The following is a 9,497-nucleotide window of genomic DNA, read 5'->3' on the forward strand; positions in this document are numbered from 1 at the left end:
ATGTCTTCTCACAAGACTTTCAGGATCAAGCGATTCCTGGCCAGAAAACAAAAGTAGAATCATCCCATTCCTCAATGGATTTGAATGAAAACTGGTAATAATACCAAGTACAACTCCAAGAGAAGACACAGGAGAAGAACCTAGCTGGGTCTATAAGAAGCCTCACGTATGAAGTGGCACACGTTTATGCTGTGTTAAGGTCACTTGCATGTTAACTAACCAAATCACGGTATTGAGCATATCACAACTGTCTGAACAGCTTATGGGACAGACGGATTGCTTGGCTCCTCATGGTTCATGTTTCCTTACTAGCGGTCTATGTGGTTCATTAACAAATATGTGAAAACTTTTATTGGACCAAAAAAAAAAAATCTTTGAATGTATTTTAGAATGAACGGGAATCTATATAAAAAGAAAGTCAGACTAATCACACTCTGTTCTTGTTAAAAAACAAAATTTAACTAAGTAGATTTTAAAGATCTTATTAGCTTTATTCAATAATTCATGAGTCAGGCAACGTTCCATCTAATGGGCAAAAAGGAGCAGTACAAAATGAAAGATTTTTATTGGTAAAAGGGAGTGAGGACAAGTAAGTTTTACTAACAAAAAACTGACTGGTAGTGGCAAGTTCATCTTCCTTTAGGAGCCAGGGAAGGCAGGGGTATATGAGGCTGATGACTTTGCTAATTAGGTGATTTCAGATGGACTGGTTTAAGATTCCATTACTGGGAGACGCTAAAACTGCAATCAAGTTAGGTATTAGGTCTTGGTTTGGTGACTTGGGGTTTAGCATAAGTGACTCCATATTGGCCCTTGTTTTTAATACTCTTTTTCACAGTTTCACAGTTCTAAGGAAAATTCATATGAATATGCAATATGAACTCCATGAAAAGGAGCCAGGGAGAAGGGGTTGTGGGCTAGAGTAGAAAAGGAGGCTGTGGAGAATGACACACTCTATCAGGGAAGGACATAGCCTTTACTAAGTATTTATTTTGTGCCAAGCACTGTTTTAAGCAGCTTTAAATCCTCAAAATCACACTATTACATTCACAGTAAAATTATTCCCATCTTACAGATGAAGAAACAGAGGCAGAAATTGAACCCTGGCCATGTGGACCCCACAAGGACTTCCCTTGTGGCTCAGCTGGTAAAGAATCCACCTGCAATGCAGAAGACCTGGGTTCCATCCCTGGGTGGGGAAGATCCCCTAGAGAAGGGAAAGGTTACCCACTCCAGTATTCTGGCCTGGAGAATTCCATGGACTGTATAGTCCATGGGGTTGCAAAGAGTCAGACACAACTGAACGACTTTCACTTCACTTCATATGGACCCTGAGGCTACTTTACTGATCACTATATGACACTGTGTATTCTTTGGACTTGGAATTATCTGCATTAAAACTCAAATGAATGGGCTTCTCTGGTGGCTCAGACAATAAAGAGTCTGCCTGCAATGCAAACTTCCCTGCGTTGGGAAGATACCCTGGAGAAGGGAATGGCTACCCACTTCAGTATTCTTGCTTGGAGAATTACATGACAGAGGAGCCTGGCAGGTACAGTCCATGTAGTCACAAAGAGTTGGACATGACTGAGCAATTAACAAACTCAAATGACTAAAGAGAACATGATTACAAGTCCATTAGTAGAAAGAAAGAAAGTGAAAGTTGCTCAGTCATGTCCAGCTCTTTGCAATACCATGGGCTATACAGTCCATGGAATTCTCCAGGCCAGAATACTGTAGTGAGTAGCCTTTCCCTTTTCCAAGGGATCTTCCCAACCCAGGGATAGAACCCATGTCTCCCGCATTGCCGCAGATTCTTTACCAGCTGAGTCACAAGGGAAGCCCGAGAATACCGCCCATTAGTAATCTGAGAGAAATTCAAACTAAAAACAAGATTTTACTTTATACTTAACAGCAGCTTGAAAGTTGGACAATGCCAAGTGTGAGTGAAGATTTGGGGAAATAGAAACTCTCCTGTAACCATGGGTGGGTGTGTAGCTTGGTGAGGCCATTCCAGAATTGACTTGGCAGCTCTTCACCCAGTTAGGTTTTGGTGTAGCTTATGACCTAGCACTGATTATGACCTAGCTATTCCCTGGGTACACATTCCAGGGAAACTCTTACAATGGTTCATAGGGGAACATCTGGAAGCCTCTCCTCAAATCATTGTTTGCAGAAAAAGGAGTTTTTTTAGGAGTAACCTAAATGTCCTTACACTTAGGAGTAACCTAAGTGTCCATTGTCAGGGGAACAGGTAAGAAAAATGTGGATTCACCTGATGGAGGTGAGCCAGGCAGATGTTTGCATCAATGAGCCAGATATACACACTTCAACAAGGTTACATCATAAAAGCAATGCTGGGACTTCCCTGGTGGCCCAGTGGTTGAGAATCTGCCCGCCAATGCACAGGACATGGGTTGGATCCCTAGTCCAGGAGATTCCACAGGCCCCAGGGCAACTAGTCCCCTGTGCCACAACCACTGAAGCCACCAAAACGAGAGACTCCACGCACCACAACTAGAGAGTAGCCCTAGCTCACGGCAGCTAGAGAAGACTGCATGCAGCAACAGAGACCCGGTGCAGCCAAACAAGTACATTTTTTAAAAAGCAATGCCGATTGGGAAAAAATAAAATGAGAACCAGAATGAGGCCCATAGCCCAATTTATGTAAATCATGCCTTTTATGTAAATTTAAAATCAATATGCACGGAAAATAACACTACATTTTCGAAGGGAACATAAAAGTCAAAGATATGTGTTGCCCACACTAGAACTATTGTGGGGGTTGGGCCTGGAGAATGGTGATGAAGGAAAATGACGGGCATTCAGATGGAAAAGAGGACCAGAGAAGCATCTTGCAAAAACGGAGGCGAGAAAAGGGGTCTATGCCTCTCAGTTCTACCAAGGTATTGCTATGTGACCTTGGATAAGTCATTTCATGCCTTGATACTTGTTTTTCTTATCGGGACAATAGGAAGATATGAGCCTTCACATTATATATCATGAAGGATGTCGACAGAGGAAGTCAGCGCAGCAGAATGGAAAGTGCATGGCCTTTAGACATGACCCAGCTGATCACTGAGTGGCTTTGGGGAAGTACTTGACTCTATCAGATTCTATTTTAAATGAATGGGTCAACACAGGCTTCACTGAGAAGGGGACATTTGAGCAAAGTCTTGTAGGAGGCAACGGAGTGAGCTATACAGAAATCTGGAAAAAAAAAATCTGGGGGGAAAGTAATTCATGCAGAGCAAAGAGTCAATTCCATCCATAGGTAAGGACTTGACATTCCCCCCACAGTGCCGGCCACATGGTCTGTGCTCAGCAGCTGTTGACTGTTCACTCACCCCTTTCCCTCCTCCTGCAGAAACATCAGGATCCAGATCACCTTCTAGCTCCAGTGACAATGGCACTCTGGCTTCAGAAGCTCTTTGGAACACTGCATTCACTGCAGGAGTGCCCTCCCGAACGGACCATAGCAGCCTCAGCCCAGGAAAGGCATCCCTACAGGGGCTTTCACCTGCACGGGGAGCACAGAAGCCCCAGGGGAGAAAGGCAGGGACCTCACCAGCTCCTCTTCCCCTCATGAGATGCCTACCCCAGCACTCGTCAAAGCTAGGACAGTGCCTAGAGGGGCTTGGGCCAGGGTGCAGTCACATGGGGAGAGGAGAAAAAGGAAGAGACCTATATTTATTCAGGCAGATCTGGGTTTGAACATTACTCTGCCACTGAGTAGCTCGGGTACACTTACACATCCCTGAAGCCCTCTGAGCCTCAATTTCCCCATCTAGAAAATGGACATGAAAATAAATCTATACAGTGGTTGTGAAGAATCAGTGAGATAAGATCTATGAAAGCGGCAAGCACGTATCTGGGGCTCACAAAAAGTAGGCCCCTTCCTTTTGTGACAAGTAGTTGGGAGGCATCCACTGTCCTGTTTAGTCAGCTTGGATCCGTATATATTTTGTTCATTTCTATGGGGATTGAATTGAGTCACCTACCTTTCAAGCAGGGTGTGAAGCTATAGTGATATATTAGATTAAAAACTGCTTAGCATAACTCCTGGACCAAAACAGGTATTCCATAGGTGTTTGTTGGTTACCTGGATGGATGGGAGAATGGAGACATGTATGTAAGTAGATGGATGGATGGACAAATGGACAGATGACTGGGTAGATGGGAGGAGAGTTTACTGGTAATTATGTCAGGGGTCTTAGGAAACATCACTATGAACAAAGCTAGTGGAGGTTATGGAATTCCAGTTGAGCTATTTCAAATCCTAAAAGATGATGCTGTGAAAGTGCCACACTCAATATGCTAGCAAATTTGGAAAACTCAGCAATGGCCACAGGACTGGAAAAGGTCAGTTTTCATTCCAGTCTCAAAGAAGGGCAATGCCAAAGAATGTTCAAACTACTGGACAATTGCACTTATCTCACACACTAGCAAAGTAATGCTCAAAATTCTCCAAGCCAAGCTTCAACAGTATGTGAACCGTGAACTTCCAGATGTTCAAGCTGGTTTTAGAAAAGGCAGAGGAACCAGAGATCAAATTGCCAACATCTGTTGGATCATAAAAAAAGTAAGAGAATGCCACAAAAACATCTACTTCTGCTTCCTTGACTACGCTAAAGTCTTTGACTGTGTGGATCACAACAAACTCTGGAAAATTCTGAAACAGATGGGAATACCAGACCACCTTACTTGCCTCCTGAGAAATCTATATGCAGATCAAGCAGCAACAGTTAAACCATGCATGAAACAATAGACTGGTTCCAAATCAGGAAAGGAGTACGTCAAGGCTGTATATTGTCACCCCGCTTATTTAACTTATATGCAGGGTACATCATGCAAAATGCTAGGCTGGATGAAGCACAAGCTGGAATCAAGATTGCTGGGAGAAATATCAATAACCTCAGATATGCAGATGACGCCACCCTTATGGCAGAAAATGAAGAGGAACTAAAGAGCCTCTGATGAAAGTGAAAGAGGAGAGTGAAAAAGTTGGCTTAAAACTCAACATTCAGAAAACTAAGATCATGGCATCTGGTCCCACCACTTGATGGCAAATAGATGGGGAAACAGTGACAGGCTTTATTTTTGGGAGTTCCAAAATCACTGTATATGGTGATTGCAGCCATGAAATTAAAAGGCACCTGCTCCTTGGAAGAAAAGCTATGATCAATCTCAGTTCAGTTCAGTCATTCAGTCGTATCTGACTCTTTGTGACCCCATGAATTGCAGCACGCCAGGCCTCCCTGTCCATCACCAACTCCCGGAGTTCATTCAAACTCATGTACATCGAGTTGGTGATGCCATCCAGCCATTTCATCCTCTGTCATCCCCTTCTTCTCCTGCCCCCAATCCCTCCCAGCATCAGAGTCTTTTCCAATGAGTCAACTCTTTGCATGAGGTGGCCAAAGCACTGGAGTTTCAGCTTTAGCATCAGTCCTTCCAGTGAACACCCAGGACTGATCTCCTTTAGGATGGACTAGTTGGATCTGCTTGCAGTCCAAGGGACTCTCAAGAGTCTTCTCCAACACCACAGTTCAAAAGCATCAGTTCTTCGGTGCTCAGCCTTCTTCACAGTCCAACTCTCACATCCATACATGACCACAGGAAAAACCATAGTCTTGACTAGATGGACCTTTGTTGGCAAAGTAATGTCTTTGCTTTTTAATATGCTGTCTAGGTTGGTCATAACTTTTCTTCCAAGGAGTAAGTGTCTTTTAATTTCATGGCTGCAATCACCATCTGCAGTGATTTTGGAGCCCAAAAAATAAAGTCTGACACTGTTTCCACTGTTTCCCCATCTATTTCCCATGAAGTGATGGGACCAGATGCCATGGTCTTCGTTTTCTGAATGTTGAGTTTTAAGCCAACTTTTTCACTCTCCACTTTCACTTTCATCAAGAGGCTTTTTAGTTCCTCTTCATTTTCTGCCATAAGGGTGGCATCATCTGCATATCTGAGGTTATTGATATTTCTCCCGGCAATCTTGATTCCAGCTTGTGCTTCTTCCAGCCCAGCGTTTCTCCTGATGTACTCTGCATAGAAGTAAAATAAGCAGGGTGACAATATACAGCCTTGACGTACTCTTTTTCCTATTTGGAACCATCTGTTGTTCCATGTCCAGTTCTAGCTGTTGCTTCCTGACCTGCATACAGATTTCTCAAGAGGCAGGTCAGGTGGTCTGGTATTCCCATCTCTTTCAGAATTTTCCACAGTTTATTGTGATCCACACTGTCAGGCTTTGGCATAGTCAATAAAGCAGAAATAGATGTTTTTCTGGAACTCTCTTCCTTTTTCCATGATCCAGCGGATGTTGGCAATTTGATCTCTGGTTCCTCTGCCTTTTCTAAAACCAGCTTGAATATCTGGAAGTTCACGGTTCACATACTGTTGAAGCCTGGCTTGGAGAATTTTGAGCATTACTTTACTAGCATGTGAGATGAGTGCAATTGTGCGGTAGTTTGAGCATTCTTTGGCATTGCCTTGGACCAACTTAGACAGCATATTAAAAAGCAGAGACATTACTTTGCCAACAAAGGTCCATCTAGTCAAAACTATGGTTTTTCCAGTAGTCATGTATGGATGTGAGAGTTGGACTCTAAAGAAAGCTGAGCACCGAAGAATTGATGCTTTTAAACTGTGGTGTTGGAGAAGACTCTTGAGAGTCCCTTGGACAGCAAGGAGATCCAACTAGTCCATCCTAAAGGAGATCAGTCCCGAATATTCATTGAAAGGACTGATGCTGAAGCTGAAACTCCAATACTTTGGCCACCTGATATGAAGGACTGACTCATCTGAAAAGACCCTGATGCTGGGAAAGATTGAAGTCAGGAGAAGAAGGGGATGACAGAGGATGAGATGGTTGGATGACATCACTGACTCCATGGACATGAGTTTGAGTAAGATTTGGAAGTTGGTGATGGACAGGAAAGCCTGGATTGCTGCAGTTCATGGGATGGCAAAGAGTCGGATACGACTGAGCAACTGAACTGAACTGAAATATATATGTTTGGGGAATCATGATTTGTATTACAGAAATACCAAGTCTGAACTGCCATACCACCCAGAATGCCACTGCTGGGCATACACACTGAGGAAACCAGAATTGAAAGAGATATGTGTACCCCAATGTTCATCGCAACACTGTTTGTAATAGCCAGGACATGGAAGCAACCTAGATGTCCATCAGCAGATGAATGGATAAGAAAGCTGTGGTACATATACACAATGGAGTATTACTCAGCCATTAAAAAGAATACATTTGAATCAGTTCTAATGAGGTGGATGAAACTGGAGCCTATTATACAGAGTGAAGTAAGCCAGAAAGAAAAACACCAATACAGTATACTAACACATATATATGGAATTTAGAAAGATGGTAACGATAATCCTGTATGTGAGACAGCAAAAGAGACACAGATGTATAGAACAGTCTTTTGGACTCTGTGGGAGAGGGAGAGGGGATGATTTGGGAGAGTGGCATTAAAACATGTATAATATCATATAAGAAATGAATTGCCAGTCCAGGTTCAATGCAGGATACAGGAAGCTTGGGACTGGTGCACTGGGATGACCCAGAGGGATGGTATGCGGAGGGATGTGGGAGGGGGGTTTAGGATGGGGAGCACGTGTACACCCGTGGTGGATGCATGTTGATATATGGCAAAACCAATACAATATTGTAAAGTTAAAAAAAATAAAATAAAAAAAAACAAGTGTTTTACAAGAGAGTTTTATTTTATCTGCTTATGGCCTCAGGTCTTAAGCGCAGATATAACAGAGATGAGCAAAAATAGGCACAGCTGTGCCCAGTTCTAGTCAGCTGTGACCTGCCCTTACTGCTCTAGTGGCTATGACTCATCTGGGTGAGGTAAGGGGCCAGGTCTTCCCTAAGCCAGTGTTCTCTGAGAACACTGAGAATACCTTGAGGTCAAGACTGAGATCAGGGGGAAATGCAGGGTGAGGACTTCTTGATGTGCAACATGGCTTGAAAATCCTGATTGGTGATATTTCATTGAAAGAATTACAACTCAGCTTTTTCCATAACCCTGTTACCATTGCAAGAAATGCATTCCACACTATGTAATTTCTACAGTCACGTAGCCCCTCTGAGCCCCATGTTCCTCTCTGTAAGATGAAGGAATTGGACCCTCCCATCTCCAAAAATTCTGATTCTCTGAAAATCCTTGACATCTTTTTTTATTATTAATATTAATATATTAATTATATATTAATATAACTTTGGGAAAATATACATTAAATTCCTTTCTTAGGTGTCCCTAGAGAGTCTTCTAAAACTCTCTCACAACAAGTGCATGTATGTTTCAGTGTGTGTTCATGTTACACCCTGGGGAAGCAGGATGCTTTTTAGACAGAGCTCATTCTAGACCTTGAGTGAGAAATGTGGATACACTGATGATTAAGATTTAATTCCTTCAACTATACTTCAATCTTTTTTAAAAAAGAGAGAGATTCAGTTACTGCCCCCCAGGGTAGGAAAGAATACATTGAAATGGATAAACTTCAATAGTTATTCAGTTCAGTTCACTTCAGTCGCTCAGTCGTGTCCGACTCTTTGTGACCCCATGAATCGCGGCATGCCAGGCCTCCCTGTCCATCACCAACTCCCGGAGTTCACTCAGACTCACATCCATCGAGTCAGTGATGCCATCCAGCCATCTCATCCTCTGTCATCCCCTTCTCCTCCTGCCCCCAATCCCTCCCAGCATCAGAGTCTTTTCCAATGAGTCAACTCTTCACATGAGGTGGCTAAAGTACTGGAGTTTCAGCTTTAGCATCATTCCTTCCAAAGAAATCCCAGGGCTGATCTCCTTCAGAATGGACTAGTTGGATCTCCTTGCAGTCCAAGGGACCCTCAAGAGTCTTCTCCAACACCACAGTTCAAAAGCATCAATTCTTTGGTGCTCAGTTTTCTTCACAGTCCAACTCTCACATCCATATACGACCACTGGAAAAACCATAGCCTTGACTAGATGGACCTTTGTTGGCAAAGTAATGTCTCTGCTTTTGAATATGCTATCTAGGTTGGTCATAACTTTTCTTCCAAGGAGTAAGAGGTATAAAAAAAATTGCACCCTCTTAGACCTAAAGTGCTGCTAGGTCAATTAACTCATCTGGAGGAATTCAGGAAGGCTACCTGGAGGAGGAGTTCTGGGCTAGATCAAAAAGAGAGAAAGCATCTGAGAAGGTCACAACCAGGTAGAGGTCATGGGGTCGGTGGGGGAAGGTGGTTGTGTTCAGAGTATGAGATAATGATCAACAGGGTCATAGCATGAGCTACAACCTGAAATACTCCTTGGTGGGAGTGAGGTCCTGGCTTTTGTGTTGGGGCAACTTTCTCTGAGAAGCAAGGGGCAATCACAAGCTATCACCTCAAAAACATTTGTCTCTTTATTAAGCACTTAGCAAATGCAGACCCCCGTGCGCTTTATACACATCACAGCCACGTCTCCTAAAGTGTGCTG

The 9,497-nt window shown here is 43.2% G+C and overlaps 1 pseudogene; it reads left to right on the forward strand.

Annotated features, from left to right (window-relative positions):
• LOC102281145 (large ribosomal subunit protein eL39-like) lies at positions 1–156 on the forward strand (annotated as a pseudogene).
• The last annotated feature ends 9,341 nt before the right edge of the window (positions 157–9,497 follow it).

Source organism: Bos mutus, chromosome 2, assembly GCF_027580195.1.
Source record: "Bos mutus isolate GX-2022 chromosome 2, NWIPB_WYAK_1.1, whole genome shotgun sequence".
Classification (NCBI taxonomy): Eukaryota; Metazoa; Chordata; class Mammalia; order Artiodactyla; family Bovidae; genus Bos; species Bos mutus.